The following is a 20,584-nucleotide window of genomic DNA, read 5'->3' on the forward strand; positions in this document are numbered from 1 at the left end:
TGACGTTGCACCAATCAGGATTGGACTAGTTTCATTCATACTTCAGATGCGTTGATGCTTAGGGAGCATCCCCAATTCGTCGTTTCGACGCAGTGCGAAGTTCCCTCGATATAGGGAACTAAGGTTACAGTTGTAACCGAGACATTTTCAACAGACGGAAAGGAGCCAAAGAGCTAGCATTCCTTGCTCAGCATGATATAAGATAGTAGAGAGACCCGTGTTGCAGCACTCTACTGACAATAATTTAGATGAAACTTCAATAATTTTTGACACTAGGGAGTGAAACTTGCTTAAGTGTCTTTTAATTTCCCGACAACCAAAGGAAACATGTTCACAGTCTCCGACAAAAAACCTTTTTGACCCTCTAGACTGGAAGGGGACAGCAGACCAGGAAGGAACAAAACACTGACTGTATCTTCAGATTTTTAAATAAATAATAATAAAGATGGAAATTATCTCTTTATTTAATTGCCTTTATCTCTTTACAAACCTGTACACTGTTCTTTTATGAAACACAAAAGCAGAATGTGCAGAATTTCCAATTTCAAACAATTAATAGTGACTACACAAAAATGCTAAAAGGAAAAAAAAGGTCTCATAAAACGAGTTAATTTGACTTATTCCAACTCTTCTGAAGACAAATGAAAGCTTTCTGTGAAGAAAATCTTTTTTTTTACCTTAAAAGTTAAACATTTTTTTTTTTTTCTCCAAATGTCATTCATTCATGTTTCTACTTGCTACATCATATGATATTAAATTTGTCTTTACTGATTTTCAGGTTCTTTATGTTGCTTTGTAATTACTTTTTCCCAGATTATTGATATTTCCTAAAATTATATGATATAACTATGATATATTTCTCATTTTAAAAAAGCCCAGAGTAAACATAACCAAACAATCTGCTATCAATAATCGGTGTTAAAATTAGTCTTGATTTTTGGACTTTGGAAGAAAAAAAAGAAAAAGATACACAAACAGAAAGGAGAACAATGGATCTATTTGCGTGTGGTGTTGCTCCTGAGTGTCACTGCCTGTACTTGGTAGTGAATGGTTTTGAGGGAAAATGATCTATTGTGCCTCTTTTCGCCTTGTGTTGATAAGCAAAGTTTGTGGGTCCGTGATCAATTCCTAGTAATTTTACAAAGACTTAATAAGAAGATCTGCCACCACTATGGAAAGGTAGGTGATTTGCATGCACTAAGGAAAATACTCTTGGAAGATTATTTTTTTGATTTAATTTTTATATTTCTAACGTTATTCAATATTTTTATTTTTTTACAAGTGATTGTTTTTATTGTCAAATATTCAGGGTGATGTGTTTCTATTCATCCAACTCTCTATGCAAATCTAGATAATTCTGATATCAGGTTGATACACCTCAGAGCATGTTTCACATTTCAACCAATTTTTTTTTTTTTTTTTTTTTTTTTGTTGTTGAAAAAATTATAGTGTGGTAGCAAGTTTGACCTCTACACAATTTGATAATAATCTGGATGTTGACTTTTCTCCTGTATCTCAGGTTGTATTTGATTGTAATGTCAGTTCATATTTTTCTGTCACTCTGGGCATATGTTTTTACAGGCTGATAAAATGGCAGTCACACACAGCTACTGACACTGACTTCAAACTAGATCAGTTTATTGCTTTGATTGTTTATAACTTGAAAGCCTCACATAAACTGATAGGCACCCAGCAAACAATAGTAGTCATTTCACAGTATTGGTTAACTGTATAGTCCGGCTATGAGTAACCCACTTCTAAACTTGAATTTGGTTATATGTTGTTTTTGCCAAAATAACTTGCGAGATGTATGATATCCTATGTAAGCATGTTCCATGCAAGCAAAGTTAACAGTCAAGGTGTTTAGTTTCATTTCTTTGAAATTTATGACTAGTCTATACTTGGGGTTTGGTTAGACGTCCATTACACAGCCCAAAATTTGCCTTGTTTTAACACAGATGTCAGGGCAGCGTTTGGACGGCTATTCGATGTTCTAAACACAAAATTGCTTGCTGGGCAATTTTATGTAAAAAGAAAGCTATTGTACGGCTTAATGTGTGTAGGGCTACTGTATACAGTCTTGTTCAAAATAATAGCAGTACAATGTGACTAACCAGAATAATCAAGGTTTTTCGTATATTTTTTTATTGCTACGTGGCAAACAAGTTACCAGTAGGTTCAGTAGATTCTCAGAAAACAAATGAGACCCAGCATTCATGATATGCACGCTCTTAAGGCTGTGCAATTGGGCAATTAGTTGAATTAATTGAAAGGGGTGTGTTCAAAAAAATAGCAGTGTGGCATTCAATCACTGAGGTCATCAATTTTGTGAAGAAACAGGTGTGAATCAGGTGGCCCCTATTTAAGGATGTATCCAACACTTGTTGAGCATGCATTTGAAAGCTGAGGAAAATGGGTCGTTCAAGACATTGTTCAGAAGAACAGAGTACTTTGATTAAAAAGTTGATTAGAGAGGGGAAAACCTATAAAGAGGTGCAAAAAATGATAGGCTGTTCAGCTAAAATGATCTCCAATGCCTTAAAATGGAGAGCAAAACCAGAGAGACATGGAAGAAAATGGAAGACAACCATCAAAATGGATAGAAGAATAACCAGAATGGCAAAGGCTCAGGCAATGATCACCTCCAGGATGATCAAAGACAGTCTGGAGTTACCTGTAAGTACTGTGACAGTTAGAAGACGTCTGTGTGAAGCTAATCTATTTTCAAGAATCCCCCGCAAAGTCCCTCTGTTAAAAAAAAGGCATGTGCAGAAGAGGTTACAATTTGCCAAAGAACACATCAACTGGCCTAAAGAGAAATGGAGGAACATTTTGTGGACTGATGAGAGTAAAATTGTTCTTTTTGGGTCCAAGGGCCACAGGCAGTTTGTGAGACGACCCCCAAACTCTGAAATCAAGCCACAGTACACAGTGAAGACAGTGAAGCATGGAGGTGCAAGCATCATGATATGGGCATGTTTCTCCTACTATGGTGTTGGGCCTATTTATTGCATACCAGGGATCATGGATCAGTTTGCATATGTTAAAATACTTGAAGAGGTCATGTTGCCCTATGCTGAAGAGGACATGCCCTTGAAACGGTTGTTTCAACAAGACAATGACCCAAAACACACTAGTAAACGGGCAAAGTCTTGGTTCCAAACCAACAAAATTAATGTTATGGAGTGGCCAGCCCAATCTCCAGACATTAATCCAATTAAAAACTTGTGGGGTGATATCAAAAATGCTGTTTCTGAAGCAAAACCAAGAAATGGGAATGAATTGTGGAATGTTGTTAAAGAATCATGGAGTGGAATAACAGCTGAGAGGTGCCACAAGTTGGTTGACTCCATGCCACACAGATGTAAAGCAGTTTTAAAAAACTGTGGTCATACAACTAAATATTAGTTTAGTGATTCACAGGATTGCTAAATCCCAGAAAAAAAAATGTTTGTACAAAATAGTTTTGAGTTTGTACAGTCAAAGGTAGACACTGCTATTTTTTTGAACACACCCCTTTGAACTAATTGCCCAATTGCACAGCCTTAAGAGCGTGCATATCATGAATGCTGGGTCTTGTTTGTTTTCTGACAATCTACTGAACCTACTGGTAACTTGTTTGCCACGTAGCAATAAAAAATATACTAAAAACCTTGATTATTCTGGTTAGTCACATTGTACTGCTATTATTTTGAACAAGACTGTATAAAAGATTTACTGTATTTTCTATAAGCTTTAGTTTAAAAAGATAATCTAGCAGAAAGGCTTCTGACCTTTCAAGAAAAATACTTGACAAATTCAAATTCTCAACTTTGTTTGGATTCTTTTACTTATTGAGAAAGTTTATATCAGCGTTTTTTGTTTACAACAAGAACCACCTACAAGTAGGTAAAGGTTTTCCTGCACATATCTTTTTTATATAAAAGTAATTTAAAATATAGCTGCAAGCAGCAATTGTCGGGGCCAAGCGAAATGAAGACCATAAGAAATGCCAGCATAGCTAGCTAGGAGTATAAGACCAACTACAACAATGTGCCATTGAAGACCTATTAAGTTGATTTTAGGCAAAAAGCAGTACAATTTTAAATACAGTCATTAATAATGATTTAATGGTTTATCATTTTCAACCAATAGGTGGCACTGTTACGAAACTGATGTGGTGTAGTCCAACTGAGGTGGAAATGACACATGCAAAGTTTGGTGTCAATATGTCAAAGCATTGCAAAGATATAGCCTCAAGAGTAATTTTTGCATCATAGCTCAACTGCGTTGCAGTGGTATATGACAACTGTTTTGTTTATCAACACGAAATCCATAATTATTTGTTCACATGGTCTGAAGACGATACGATTTAATTTTGGTGAAAATTGGACAAACGGTCTAGGACGAGTTTAAAAAAGTAGGTTTTTAACCAATAACAAGATAGAGGACAGAGAGGTTTGCCAAATATGGACAAAATTGGTATCTATGTTCTCGGCAGGAGCCAATGAATGTGACCAGTCTCATTACAATAGGCTAATTTAATCAAAAGTTATTAGCATTTTTGTACACTTTATTACAACTTTTGACCACAAGGTGGCGCTGCCTGAAAACTTGTTGAGTACCTTCAGGGCATGGAGCAGTAGACACATACCGAGTTTTGTAATGATACACTAATGCATTCGTAAGGTATAGCATTAGCATTTTATTCCCTAATACTGCATTGAAGTCAATGGGAATTTCATGTTTTTTTTCTATTATAGCACCACCAAGAGGCACAATCACATATTTTTTTATATGACCTCAGAGTCAGCCCATACATACGTGCATCGAGTTTGGTGAAAATATCTAATTTTGTCTTGGAATTATAAACAGTTGTATAAAAATAAAAAAACACGTAAAAATGACTGACACCTGACTTTGATTGGATTTTACTACCCCTTACTATCAATATTTTGACATTTGGGGATTAGCATATAGCTATCGACCTATGTTTTCGAACTTCTGATGCTGGTTTCGTCTCGATCGGACTAGCGGTTTTGAAGATATCAGCTAATGTTTTTTAAGCACTAAATTACAACGCTGCACAAACCATATGCCAAAACCTGGCAATTCTGGTATCATTGGACTCGGCAAGGATTCAGGAGATAAAAAAAGTCATTACCATCAAAATATGTCAACCACACCCAAAGTTATAAGCATTTGGGAAAAAAAAATATCCACTAGGTGGTGCTTTTTCTGAACTTCTCAGGCTTTCAGGGCATGGTGCTGATGACCCCGAGTCTGCCGAGTCTGATGGTACGGATGAGCCAGGGGGATGGGCTGGGGAGTGCTAGCCAGGCCCCCAGCGACTGAACCAGCGGGACCAACGGTACTACAGACGTACCACAGACTGCAGCGGGGCAGTGCAGCGGCATGCAGGGACCTGACCCGGACGGCGCGGTGACGGCCCACGGCGGGGTCTGCGTGTGAATGAAAACACGCCTATGCCCGGGTGGAGGCTGCTGCTGGGCTGGGGCGGGAGCGGGGGCGGTGGCAGGCGGGCGGCTAGGCCCGGGAAAGCATAGCCATCAACTCCGGGTTCGACTCGACCGTTGCCACTCTCCCAGAGGGAGGCAGTACAGCAGAATCTTCATCCCTTGAGGACTGAAACTCCCCCTCCAATGCAGAGATCGACATCTGCTCGTCCTAGGGTGCCCCAAAGGACACCATCTGACGCCCATGAGAGGTGCCGATGGAATCCTCCGGAAGCACCACCGGTTGTGGCGCTTGTGAGGGATTAGGGTCCCGCAGAGGATCATTTGATGGGTTTGCCCTAACCGTAATCCTCAGGTCACCCCGGCCATCCGTCAAAGTAGGCCTATTCTGCTGGGCAGGAATAGACCTAAATCGAGCTATGGGTAGGGGATTCCACCCTCCCGGAGGTAGGTGAGTCTCGACCTAAGCGGACATCGCGGTCGCGCTGTCCTGTGCCGTCTGGCCAACACAAGATCGATTTCCCCCGGCACATGCTTTCTCTCTCTCTCGCAGTAGGAAGGCAGTCGTTTGGCTCCGAAGTGAATGACAACAGTGCGTGGAGATCTCTTCCACTTTGTACCCGCGCAGCGGGCGGGGTGTGATATGCGAAGCACGCACACCAATGTTCAATGCCCAGTTTTCTATATCTCGAAGCTCACAGGGGATCGGCTCAAAATCGGCGACACGTGACTGATCGGCCGATCATGCAGAAAATCGGCCAAATTTCAACTCCTGGCCGATCAATCAGTGCATCTCTACTGAACTTGTCTCGTCTTCAACCTCAGGAGTGGACAACTCTAGCCTTAAGATGTCCAGTGTCTTGCAGGGTTTAGCTCCATATCTACTCAGTAATATAATTTAGTTTATGAAACAAAATATAACTTAAGTGATCCTGAACTTTGGTTAGATTTTCCAGGTGTGCTTGATGAGGCTAGGAGTGAAACTCTGCATGATGATAGCTGTCCAAGAGCAGGGTTGGACAAAATATCTAGTTAATTTTGTAGAACTGAATAATAAAATCAATGTTTTACATGTAAATATTGACAAGAATATTAACATCTGCACACATTTTTAACTCAAAATACATTGATTGAGAAGGGGGACTGTGCAGGAGGCCCAGAGGCCAGGAGGGCCTACAAGGATCTTCCCTCAATGAGATTTCTAGTGGCTCTCCCAGAACAAAGCCCTATGATAATAATAACAGAATTGGATGAATTTGTTTTTTAATAAAACATGACAAGAGATTAAAAAGTATTTATCCTGTGGTGCATGTTGTCTGTTTAAGGGTTAAAAAGATAACAATAGCCTCATTCATTCTCGAGGCTGAAAGAATACATTCATGCCTCACAACTTCTCCCACTGCCAATCGACACTCTTCCACAGCCACAACTTTCACTGCATGGTGTTGTGTGAGTGAATTCAAGCCCTGTTCAACCGGTGCTGTCATGCTTCACTAAACACAGGTATCACACAGCCTGAACCTGCAACACCTCACCCAGAAACAGCTCCAAAGCGCCACAAAAACTAATAATGTGAAAAGGAAAGGAAAATAGATGAGTAAACACTTGCCCATGGCACAGCAGTCACTCAAAATCAGGACATTCCACCCACTTGCTATCAGCAAATTGATTAAAAGAGTGAAGTATGCATACGTGACAGCACAGCATAACTTTTTTGTACGTTTGGGTAGATGCAGAAACTTTCACAGTTTGCTAGGAGACAAAATTATATAGAGGTTACGATCTAACGCTAACGAATTTGGCAATTAGTGTCGCTACTAGGGATGGAGATGAAGATCGCTGAATAAAAGCTTGAATTTAAGTCTGTTCCCCAAACAAAATCAATCAAGTTGATTCTGAAGATTTGGATTACAGCGCAGAATTAAAATTGATTACATTTATGATAATTTTATAGTACCTGAAAATATAAAAAATATTTTTATATTAAATATTTATAATTTATAAACATTTGTATTTCTGTGAAGCTGTTTATGTAAATAATTTATGTTTTAGATGCTGTCAATATTGTAGCCTAAATTTGAAAATCTGTCCAAATGTAAGTATATGCACATGTGAACCACTCTTTACATACAATACATACAAATAGGCCTGTGTAGAGTAAAATCCTCCAGAGAAACACACTACACTGTATTCTCTCTCTCTCTCTCTCTCTCTCTCTCTCTCTCTCTCTCTCTCTCTCTCTCTCTCTCTCTCTCTCTCTCTCTCTCTCTCTTTATTTGCATGATGATTGTTTCAATGTATTGCCAAAGCATTAACATACATGTACATATACATACATACATACATACATAAAATAAAGGAATTATATAAAATAAAATAAATAATAATAATAATAGTAATAAGTTGAACAATCTGTAAACATTTCGAGGAACAATTTTGAATTCTCTGTGTGTGTGTGTGTGTGTGTGTGTGTGTGTGTGAGCCTGTTTATGTGGTTTATGAGGACACAAATTTGTATAACTACATGGGTATTACACTGGTATTACACTATAAATATGGTTTATGAAGACATATCAAATGTCCTCATAATTCAAATGGCCTTAAAAACATACTAAATGATGTTTTTTTGAAAAAGTAAAAATGCAAAATGTTTCCTGTGATGGGTAGGTTTAGCGGAAGGGGCAGTGTAAGGGGATAGACAATACGGTTTGTACGGTATAAAAACCAGTACGCCCATGGAGAGTCCCTGTAAACCACATAGACCAACATGTGTGTGTGTGTGTGTGTGTGTGTGTGTGTGTGTGTGTGTGTGTGTGTGTGTGTGTGTGTGTGTGTGTGTGTGTGTGTGTGTGTGTGTGAGCGCATCACTGATTGGTCGACTCCTCCCTCTTTTTGTGACAGGCATTAATGAATCTTGCTGCTTGTAGGATACAATCTCTTTTTTCACCTAATACATGTAGAGGTTGTGTTTTATTGTTTGATTTTATGAAGTCAGGGCGAAGTATTTCGAATTTAGGATAGAATGTGTTTCTGATTTGTTCATAGTTAGGGCAGCTGGTGAGGAAGTGTGTCTCTGTCTCCACTTCTACAGCCGGGCAGATGCGGCTCTCTCTGGGCAGCCAGTTCTGTCTGTATCTGCCCGTCTCTACGGCCAGTGTGTGATTGCTCAGTCTGCACCTTGTCATTCTTCTTCTGAGCTCACTGTCTTTCACTGCGCTCAGGTATTCTGCTGTTGTGTAGTTTCTGTTTAGGGCCAAACAACATTCCAGCTTACTTTGTTTTTGTGTTGTTTCAGTCTAATAGGTCAGGTAGTTTTCTTTTTGTGCTTTAATCATTTGGTTGGGCCAGATTGTGTGGATGAGGGTGTCGGTGTCAGTGTCCTGAGGCTGATTATTGTTAGTCGTGTTAGTTTGTGTTTGCAGCCTCAGGACCAGCTGAATTAGGTGACTCTTCTCAGTGTTCACTTCATGGTTTTTAAGGGCTTTAAAATGGTAAGAGTTGGGGTCACTCATTTTTAGATGTTTCCAAAATTTGATGGCTCGTTTCTCAATGTGGATTAGTAAAGCACTGTAAAAAATTTCTAGTGCTTTCAACTAATTATTATTTAGTTACTAGTTCCACAGATTTTTTTACGTTCACTCAATTTCATTCTAGAAATTGTTACCTGAATTAATATTTTTTAATTGGCTCAAACTTGACTTTAACATTAAAATGTATGTTTGCTCAATTATTTTTAAAGTTAATTGAATTAATAATTTTTAGTTGGCTCAAACTTGACTTCAACTTTAAAATGTAAGTTTACTCAACCTGTTTTTATAATTAATTTAACTAAAACATTTTAATTAGGGGTTTCAATTTTAAATGGTTTTAATTGTTACTAGAAATTGCAGTGGTGGAACTAGGCAAGGATAAAAACAATTAAAAGCACATTGTATCATCTGCATTTATAATACAAACAATACATTTTCATAAGAATTTATTTCAAATTTATAAATAATAAAAAAATGACCAAAGCCCTTGTCACTTTTCTATAATGTCTTTAATGCACCTTTAGTTTTGAAAATACACACACAGTCTAAAGCCCTATTCGGACTGGATTAGTTTAACATGGGGACGTGGGGGTAAATTAATTATCACCAGAGGTTCTCGGTGATTTTAGTCCCGTCCGAATGTGCCATCTCGGTAATCATTACGGACAATGTCAGTAAAGATTACAGAGACTTTTACCTTCTGTAAAAAGGTCTGGAAAAATGACCTTGGGTAATACTAATCCCGTTCGAATAGACCTGCTGTAAAAATGTATGGTAAAATTCACTCATTTCCTGCTTAAATGTTAAAAAAAGCGCATTTTGCGAACTTGGAGGCGCTGGAAGCATTCAGTTGTGTTGTAGGTGGTGGGACAAATCTGTGGAAAATGTCCGGTATTTTCCGCATATCATTTAAAGCAAAAAGAAGATCAAAAGCCCTTATTAGAGGCACAACACATTTTAGCTCTAGGAAAGTGTCTATTACCAACATAATCCAATCAGAATCGTTAGACTGGACCTAACTGTTTATTAAAACACACATATATATTGGAGACGGAGTTCAGACTGGCGCTCAGCTCAGGTTGTGTGTTTGCTCACGTTATAACGGTAACGTCATACGCACATGACATCAAGGTGGTGCGTAAAGCGAGTTACTCCTCCCACTTCTGCTAGTTTTACTGAGATGTCTTATCCCGTGCGAATTGGCCGTTAATATCACAGACGTTCTGAGGTAAAATGACTTTACCCCCATATCCCCATGTTAGTCTAATCCCGTCCGAATAGGGCTAATGTCAGTAAAGATTACCGAGACTTTTACCTTCTGTAAAAAGGTCTGGAAAAATGACCTGGGGTAATACTAATCCCGTTCGAATAGACCTGCTGTAAAAATGTATGGTAAAATCCCGTCATTTCCTGTTTAAACGTTTTTTAAAAAGCGCATTTTACGACCTTGGAGGCGCTTGAAGCATTCGGTTGCGTTGTAGGTGGTGCGACAAATCTGTGGAAAATGTCCAGTATTTTCCCCATATCATTTAAAGCAAAAAGAAGATAAAAAGCACTTATTAGAGGCACAACACATTTTAGTTCTAGGAAAGTGTCTATTACCAACACAATCTAATCAGAATCGTTAGACTGAACCTAACTGTTTATTAAAACACATATATATATATATATATTGGAGACGGAGTTCAGACTGGCGCTCAGGTTGTGTGTTTGCTCACGTTATAACGGTAACGTCATACGCACATGACGTCAAGGAGGTGTGTAAAGCGAGTTACTCCTCCCACTTCTGCTAGTTTTACTGAGATGTTTTATCCCGTGTGAATTGGCCATTAATATTACAGACGTCCTGAGGTAAAATGACTTAACCCCCATGTCCCCATGTTAATCTAATCCAGTCAAAATAGGGCTAAAGTAGATACAGTGGAGCATTCTTGCTACTTGTCAGTGTTTCAGCTGGTAAAGGGATAGTTCACCAAAAATGAAAATTCTATCATCATTTACTCGCCCTCATGTTGTTCAAATCCTGTATAATTTTTTTTGTTCTGCTGAACACAAAATAATATATTTGGAAGAATGTTTGTAACAAAGCAGATGGAGCAACCATTTACTACCATAGTATTTCCCCCCCCTACTATGGTAGTGATTGGTTGCTCCATCTGCTTGGTTACAAACATTCTTCCAAATATCTTATTTTGTGTTCAGCAGAACAAAAAAACTCATACAGTTTTGGAACAACATGAGGGTAAATGACAGAATTTTCATTTTTGGGTTAACTATCCCTTTAAGAAGAACTGACTGGCTTGGATGAGAAACTTTGCAATGACAAAGCATCACTGGATATCTTGGTCACACCCTGTTGGAGAAAGAAAGAGAAAAATTATTAATAATAAAAAAATTATATTCTTTATACTTTTTATCAATATTAAGAATTTACTTGCATGTGTGACTAAACTAAAGTTTAGAATTCGTCCCACATGTGAGGACGATGAAATGAGCACCATTGTATCATAGTATTCATGGTTCCCTTTCGTTCAGTCACTCTGACGTAACGTCAGTGACTGACGGATGGGGGTTTCGCCTAGAAGCCAATCATCTTCGAGATCTTAGAAAACGCCCAATGGCAGTGCCAATGCCATGGGCATGCGAGATTTGCATGCGTAACTCCGCCTACCCACATGGGTTTATAAGGAAGTAGCTGGCATGTATCACATTATGTTTCTGCTTTGGAGCCAAGAGCATCTCTTCACTCCGGCAAGCCTGAATTCTGAAGTCCTCTCTTCAGTCTTCGAGACGAGCGGTTCTCCAGGGTGTTGGTGTAACGGCACGTTCCAGCGATCTCACATTGCCTGCCTGCTGATCTGTGCAGTGATCTGCAACAGCTGTGTGTGTTTTCCCTGTGCGCTTCAACACTCTGCTGAGCTTCCTCTCACAAAAAGAGCTTGCGTGTGGCACGACTTTTTCAAGATGGTTTGCCCGCGCATTTCCGGGTGCGGTCGATATCTGTTGCTGTCTTTGGGACGCATTCACTGCTCAACCTGTTTGGGCCCAGCACGTTCGGACAGTGTTTGTGGATGTGCTGTGTTCCCTCTGCGCAAACATGACCATCGCGATGTCGAGACTCAATGATCTCTGTAAAGAGAGAGAGTCCCCTCTGCCACACCCCGATCTACCATCTCCGAGACTGGTACTTTGGCTGGTGGCCAGGGTGACCTGAGGGCAGTGCTGTGGTATTAAGAAGCCGAGATGAAGTCTGGAGATCGACTCAGTCGCCATGTGCGTGCAGCTTACAAAAGGAGCGCACGCAGTCATTGCTGACTTGCCGCCGCCAGAAAGAGAGCAAGAGTGCGGTTCCACTCAAATGTTTCAGAGGCTCCTGGGGCATATGGCATCCGCAGCCGCGGTGCCGCCGCTCGTATTGCTTCATATGAGGCCGCTTCAGCACTGGCTTCGCAATCGAGTTCCGAGATGGGCATGGCAGTCTGGCACGCTCCAGGTCCCAGTGACTCAGGCCTGCAGACAGACACTCACCCAGTGGTCGAACCTCAGTTTTCTACGGGCAGGTGTGCCCTTAGAACAAGCTTCCAGGCATTTTGTTGTGTCAACAGATGCTTCCACTACGGGTTGGGGTGCCATGTGTAATGGACGCACGGCAGTGGGCTCCTGGACAGAGAGCCAGCGCCGCCTGCATGTCAATTGCCTCGAGTTGCTGGCAGTACGGTCACCCTGCACCGCTTCCTAGCGTTACTGAAGGGTCAACGCGTATCATCAACCACCAGTGCGGTCAAAGCTCCCGCTGCATGTCCCAACTCGCCCGCCATCTTGTATTATGGAGTCAGAAGCACCTGAGGTCCCTTCTTGCTGTCCATATCCTGGGGATCCTGAACCGTGCAGCCGACGAGCTCTCGTTGATTCAGCCAATCCCTGGGGAGTGGAGACTCCATTCCCAGTCGGCCCAGCTGATCTGGGATCAGTTTGGGGACGCACAGGTAGATCTGTTTGCCTCCCACGACTCGTCCCATTGCAGCCTGTACCATTCCCTGACCGAGGGCACGCTCGGCACGGATGCACTGGCGCACAGCTGGCTGCAGGGCCTACGCAATATGCGTTCCCCCAGTGAGCCTTCTTGCACGTGTTTGTGCAAGATCAGGGAGGACAAGGAGCAGGTCATGTTGGTCGCCCCGTTTTGGCACGGCCGGACCTGGTTCCAGAACTAGTACTCCTTGCGACAGCCCCTCCCTGGCCGATTCCTCTGAGACAGGATCTCCTCTCTCAGAGACGGAGCACCCTGTGGCACCCGCGTCCTGATCTTGGAACCTCCACATGTGGCTCCTGGATGGGATGCGGCAGGTTTGAGTACCCTACCACCTCCGGTGGTGGCTACCATCACTTCCGCTCGGGCCGAGTCCACGAGACAGGCCGATGCGTTGAAGTGGAACCTCTTCGTCAGTTTGTGTTCTTCTCGCCTAGAAGACACCTGGAAGAAACAGTCAGAAACATCTTTGTCAGGTTTAGGCAAAACCGTTATTAGAGCTGTATTAAGATCTTTATGAAAATAGCCTTTGAATATGGCCTCATTTATGGTACATAACCAAATGTGGCCAGGTAGATCCCACACCACCAGGTATAGATCTACTGGAGGCCCATCGATTCCCGGAGACTTTCCTTTATTTGAGCAAGACACTGCATTATAAAGTTCTTCTAAAGTAATTTCTGAGTCAAGGCTGTCCGCTTCCTCCTTTGAAAGTATATTTAAATCCAACTTGTCAAAAAAACTATTTAACTGGTCCGTACTGGGTTGTTTTTCTGAGGTATATAAATTTTCAAAAAATGACATGAATGTTTTGTTAATATCTGTGGGATGTGAGGTGAGACCCTTTGAACTTTGGATTGCATGGATGTTAAAACGTTGCTCATGTTTTTTTAAAGTAAGCGCAAGAAGTCGGGTTGGTCTGCTTCCGTCTATGCAGTATTTATGTATTGTGATGTGCATTAAATATTCTGCTCTTCTTCGGAGTAGATCATTAAAAGCAGCCCTTTCAACTAATAATTTTTGTTGAGTGTCATTGGAAAAATGACTACCCAATTCCCTTTCTAATTCCCTGCATCTTCCCTCTAGTACTGATAACTGTTGAAGATAATTCTTTTTAAGTCTAGCTGAAAAGGAGATGGCATTGTTCCTTAAAAACCCTTTGATGAACGCCCATACCATTTCTTGATTAGAAACAGAGTCTTGGTTTAAATTGATAAATTCAATCAGTCCTGCTCTCAGTTGCGTAATGAAGTCCTCATTTTGCAGCAAAAAAGTATTGAATCTCCATCTGGAGTGTTTACAAGATGTATTTATCTGCAAGTGAGCTAATACGGCATTATGATCTGATACACTTTGTGGTACAAATTCAATATCAATTAGATCTGAAAGAACTAATGACGAAATTAAAATATAGTCAATTCTTGAGAATGATGTGTGATTAGGGGAAAAATAAGTGTATTCTTTAGCTGTTGGATTATGTATTCGCCAAGCATCACACACATCTAAATCTTTAGTGAACAATCTCAGGGCTGCAGACGATTGTAATTGTGCTACTGAAACCGCAGAATTTGAACGATCCAGAACTGGATCAATCACAGCATTCATGTCAGATCCAATAATAATTTAATAACCCTGAAGAGATAGTAGGATTTTTGCAATATTTGGAAAAAAGCAGGCGTCATACGAGTTTGGAGCACATTCATTGACAAATGCAAACCTCTTTCCTTCTATTAACATACAGCAATATGCTACTCTATCATCATCATCGGTACCTGTGCTCTTAATGATAAAACTAGAGTTGCGTTTGAATAGAATTGTCACACTTTTTTTTTTTAGATTTACAACTTGATGATACTATAGGAATGTAGTGCCTATTATGCATTCTTTGGTTGTCATTGGTGGTTAGGTGGGTTTCTTGAAGAAACGCTACATCGATCTTTTTTTCTGTGCAAAATATCTAGAACCCGTGTCCGTTTGATAGGAGAGTTTAATCCCCTGACATTAAAGGATAGTGTGTTTATTCTAACCATAATCTAAGATTTCCATACTCGTACAAAGTAAACTGTAAATTTTAGAGTTGGTTAAAAAACATACCAACAAACTATAAATCCGTATAAGGAAAAATAAAGATCCTGAGTGCTTTATGCGCCTGAGCGCCCCTCCACCTCCCATATCCCATTTTCAAACGTCTGTGGGGATCGCGAGGCAATGTCTAAGCGCTATTCACCTAATTTGCCTCCTACCATTTTAACAAATGAGGAAATTAAAATTACAGAATGAATATTTTCAAACTCAAAAGGTCAACATAAAATCCGTAGAAATAACAACCTATCAGCTCGTAAAAACAATAACAAAAAACAACTGTATGGAAATAAAACATTAGTTACCAAGTCACTGTCTTTGGACTATGTATTACGTAGGTTATCAGCATAAACATTACTGATCTCTTTAATCAGCCTCTTCCATTTCTTCCTGAAGTAGGAAATTTAAAGATCTTCGAGCAGTTGGTACCACAGCTTCCAGACCCTCAAAGTATTTTTCAGCGTCATCCGGTGATTCGAACGAGTACTTCTGGCCCTTATGTGTGACTCGCAGCGATGCTGGGTTGATCAGGAAAGTTTCAGCGCCTTTCTGGTGAAGCTTGAATCTAACGGAGGAAAATGCCTTCCTCTTTTGCGCCATCTCATGACTGTAATCAGCATAGAATTCCAGCCGCGCTCCTCCGGGCAGAGTGGGTTTAGCTTTCCGGGCTCCTTGAAGAATAGCCTGCCTGTCGGGATAACGGAGAAGCTGGAATATCATCGATCTTGGTTTAGGTGAGTTTACATTCGAGTATACTCGATGAGCTCTATCTATCTCGATCGGAGAAGAGCGCGCCGTGAGCTCAGGGATCCACTTAGGCAGCATTTTCTGTAAAAACCCAACTGGATCATCCCCTTCCATTCCTGTTGGTAGATTAACCAGGCGGACATTGTTGCGCTGTGACCTGTCTTCGAGATCGTTGCATTTTCGCTGGATTTGAGTAAGCTGGGACAGACAGTGATTTGTGTCTTTTTTGTTTTCCGCAAACTGCCCTGGAGATTGTCCACTTTCGTTGTGACCGACGCCATACCTTTACTCAGAGAATCCATTTCTTCTCTCAACGAACGGAGATCCGCGCTGTTTTCATTGACAAAGTCATTAAAGGGATTTAGGGCTGATTTTATTGCCTCAGTCAGCATGCTGGAAACCATTTCGCACATAGCCTCCTGCTGTGCTTCAATTGCATGGCTAAAAATTGAGGCTACGTCGTCCTCGAGCGTTTTGAGGCGTTTGCATCCCCCAGCCGATTTTTGAGGAGACATCGATTTTTTGCTAGTTGCCATTTTTGAAGTTGACTCATCAAGTTATTGAACGCTGGCTTTATATTTCCTCAATGTGCAAACAAAAACTTAAATTAGGAGGTTTTGGTCAGGAGCCTAGTGCTGTGCGGCCATCTTGCAGCGAGCGTCACCGGAAGTCCTCAGCAGGTAAACATAATGCGATACATGCCAGCTACTTCCTTATATACCCATGTGGGTAGGCGGAGTTACGCATGCAAATCTCAAATGCCCATGGCATTGGCACTGCCATTGGGCGTTTTCTAAGATCTCGAAGATGATTGGCTTCTAGGCGAAATCCCTATTCGTCAGTCACTGACGTTACGTCTCCGTTCCCTCCTCAGGGAACGAGGGTTACATACGTAACCGAGAAGTTATGTTGTTCCCTTAATTTACAGGACAATTTCAAAAGTTGGAACGCGAAAAAAATCACATTCAACACAACCACATAACCCTAAGTAGCGTACATTATTTGGCCTACATTAAGTTACACGTTTGACATGTTTCAGTAAATTTGTCAAATTTTAGAAGTAAAATTTTACTTCTAATTTACTTCTTACTTCACGTCTAATGTTAAATATCCACCCAAGCCTAATATGTTCGACATATTTGTCTGCAGTTTAATCATTAACACTTACCTGACGCGTGAACTGCACCCTCAAAATTGCTGCTGCTGCCTCTCGGGGAACCTCGCGAAGTCCTTTGATCTGTATCCTTCCGCGGATCAAAGTACTCCAGAGATGCTTCTGCGAAATCAAACGAGCAATACAGATCCTTTCGCGTAGTCAAACAAGCTCTTGTACGTATTCATTCAAATTAGGCAGATTAAATGCCACAATTAACGACATATGTTCATGAATTATGTATGTATATTAAATATGTAATATGTAAGTTTTGTAGGATCCATCTTCTCATTATAATGCAGATACCATCATAAACAAAACATCGAAAATACATCTAATTTCACAAATATTGTTCTGATATAGGCTATTTTATCAAATGTTTCTAACAGCCCATTTCAACAGCACAAACAAAAATCTATTTACGATAGTAAAATATTGTGTTGGCCATATAGCCTACTTTTATAAAATGTTGACTGGATTCGCGTTTTTTAGTCCAGTCAACATTTGCAATTCTAAATGTTGAAAAAATATCAATTCATTTGATGTTTTTCAAATATATTCCTGCAAACTTCATATAATTAGTCTTCTTAACTAAGCACAAGTAAGAAAATTAGTTCAACATATTTTTTTTCGCTCTTCCAACATTTTATTAATTGGAGTTTTTAGAGTGAGGTATTGGCCTAATTCGGCCCTACATGCGTTGTTCGGCGTGTTCCTCTGTACTCTCAGGATACTCTTACAGATCTCAGCATGCAGGGTTTCTATTGGGTTTTTGTCCCATTTGTCAAACTCATGGTTTAGGAGAGGACCCCACACTTCACTGCCATATAGTACAATAGGTTCTATGACGGATTGGAATATTTTGAGCCAGATTCTGATTGGTATTTCAAATTGGATTGACTTTTTGATGGCATAGAAAGCCCTTCTTGCTTTCTCTTTCAGTTCATTCAGGGCCAAGCTGAAGTTTCCGTTTGTATTGAATTTCAACCCAAGGTATGTGTAGTTGGTGGCATGATCAATTTTGGTCATACCAAGGGTGAAATTGTGTTTCTTGACCTGACATCTGGGTCTCTTCTGAAATGTTAGTACTTTAGTTTTAGCCGTGTTAATAGTCAGGGCCCAGGTCTGACAGAACTGATGCAGGATGTCAAGGTTCTGCTGTAGACCTTCTTCTGTTGGAGACAGCAGCACCAGATCCTCCGCATACAGGAGGAACTTTATAGAGGAGTCATGTAGTGTGAGGCCAGGAGCTGCTGATTGCTTGAGGAGTTTCGCTAATTCATTGATGTAAATATTGAAGAGGGTCGGTGATAGTGGGCAGCCCTGTCTCACACCTCGCCCCCGAAAAGTGAAGGACTCCGTTTGTTTATTGCCAATTTTAATTGAGCATTGATTGTTTGAGTACATTGTTTTAATTATGTTGTATGTTTTGCCCCTGATTCCTGATTCTAGAGGTATAGACAGAAGGGTAACACTTTAGAATACTGTTTCTTACTTAACGCATAACTAATAAAGAGTTACTGCAGTACTAATGAATAATTCTTCATTAACACTCAAGGCACTAATATTAACTACTAAGGAATGCGTGTTAACTAATCAATATGTAATAGCATTTTTTAATTGTGCTAAGTATCAATTAGTTAATCAGTAACTATTCAATTCAGTCATGCCTCCTTAAGAACTACTATTAAGTAACTACTAATTCAGCTTCACAAGGAATAACTATTAAGTAACTACTAATTAACAGTGATGCACAGTATCAGATCGAGGCCCTTTCTTCTTCTTTAGTACTAATGTTGTTAGATAAATGTACTACTGTTATGTGTACTATATGTAAATATTCATTTACATTCACTCGCAAATGTACCGATTAATGTTTCTGTCTGTGTGTGTCCCCACGCTATAATGTTGCAGTTCTTGCAGCATTAAATCAGAGAAAACAAAAGAAAAAAAAGTGCACAAAATGTGAGCGCACACGCAATTTCTGAGTCCAGTTTTGTGCGAGAGAATGGATTGAGATTCTGCTTGTAAGCAGAGATTCGTTGCTTGTAAACTTGATGTGCTCTCGCGGTACAATATTAATACTACATTAATGAGGATGTTGATGATTTTTTTTATTTTTATGTAAGTATTGTCTGCAACCAGAAGTTCAGGATGGAACCCCATCCCCAATCTAAGTGCCTTGCCAACATGGCTCAGGCATTTTATGTTTATGTTATACCAAATGATTTCTGTGGGGAAAATGAGAATACAGGGAACCTATGAGTCATTAAAAAAGAATTACCAAATAGTTCTCAAGGAGTTACTTAGAACGTGGAACAGTATTCTAAAGTGAAAACATAAGGAACCCATTCATAATTAATAAAGAATTACCAAATAGTTCTCACGTAGTTACTTAGAACCTGGAACAGTATTCTAAAGTGAAATCATAAGGAACCCATTCATAATTAATGAAGAATTACCAAATAGTTAATAGTTAAATAATTAAGCCAATACTACAATTAATACATTACTAATAAAGGAAATTTGAGCCTCTATTCTAAAGTGAAAGTTTTATCCTCATTAATTATGGCACTTATTGAATGATATTTAAGTTTATTGACCAGAATAAGTCAATAATTAAGCCTAACTACCATTAATACAGTACTAATAAAGGCAATTTGACCCTCTATTCTAAAGTGAAAGTTTTATCCTCAATTATGGTAGTAATTTATATAAGTTAATAAGCAGCTTCTACAGACACAAAACATATTTTTTGTCTATTTGGATAAATAGTGAAAGGTACAACATGAACGTATTGGCAACATTTAAACAAAGGTGTTTTTACCTCAAAATACATGAAATATATTTTATATCATAAAAATTTATAATTTTCCTTTTACCATTTTATAGATACATGTACCTTCCCTAAACACAAACATAACAATCTTACAGAGACTAAAAATCACAATACAACTTACTGAGTTAATGGGCAATATAGCATTACAATTATATTTTGAGCCCCTAATCTCACTCAAACCTCTAAACCTACACATAACCATTTAAAAAAAAATGAAAATATATAAAGAAAAACATAACTAACAAAAGTGTAATCACAATCATTTCTTTATTGTGAAAATGTCAAAAGCGGTACCAATAGTAGTCCGAGTGACGATGTGTTGCAGTCCTCTCTGGTGATATAGTTTTGTATGAGGTAACGTTACAGAGAATTTAAGTTATTTAATTTAAACTTAATCCCACTATTTGAAGGCGTGCGCGTTTCTCATTCACCACAGACTAAAAACTAAAACACGGCTTGTCGCAATCTGTGACGAAGCAGGCGAGAGCCAATGAGCGTTTGATATCACTCCCGTAAAACGCAATGTTTGAATTCCCCAAGGGGGTATTCTAGCACTCGGAAAGCGTTCCACCCATAGGGGCGGCCATTGCTAACCAAGCCATCACCTGCTGTTAGCATCCCATTGACTCCCATTCATTTTTGAGTCACTTTGACAGTGAATAACTTTACATTAGAGGCGTTTAAAGACTCCACTTGTCCATTGTTTATTTCTAAAGAAACACGACAATGCATAAAAGGCTCCGTTAC

General features: G+C 39.8%; 1 protein-coding gene across 6 annotated transcripts in view; it reads left to right on the forward strand.

The window, feature by feature from the left end:
* Positions 1 to 1,058: 1,058 nt before the first annotated feature.
* Positions 1,059 to 20,584, forward strand: part of gjc2 (gap junction protein gamma 2) — a 469,070-nt gene continuing 449,544 nt past the window's right edge. For 3 of the 6 annotated variants that reach the window (XR_010907565.1, XM_067452133.1, XM_067452129.1), the window contains exon 1: positions 1,059 to 1,179. The gene's annotated coding sequence lies outside the window, so the exon portion shown is untranslated. The remainder of the gene's footprint in view (positions 1,180 to 20,584) is intronic. The other 3 variants (XR_010907567.1, XM_067452130.1, XM_067452135.1) reach the window with 2 other exon arrangements.

This window comes from Pseudorasbora parva, chromosome 9, assembly GCF_024679245.1.
Source record: "Pseudorasbora parva isolate DD20220531a chromosome 9, ASM2467924v1, whole genome shotgun sequence".
NCBI classification, from domain to species: domain Eukaryota; kingdom Metazoa; phylum Chordata; class Actinopteri; order Cypriniformes; family Gobionidae; genus Pseudorasbora; species Pseudorasbora parva.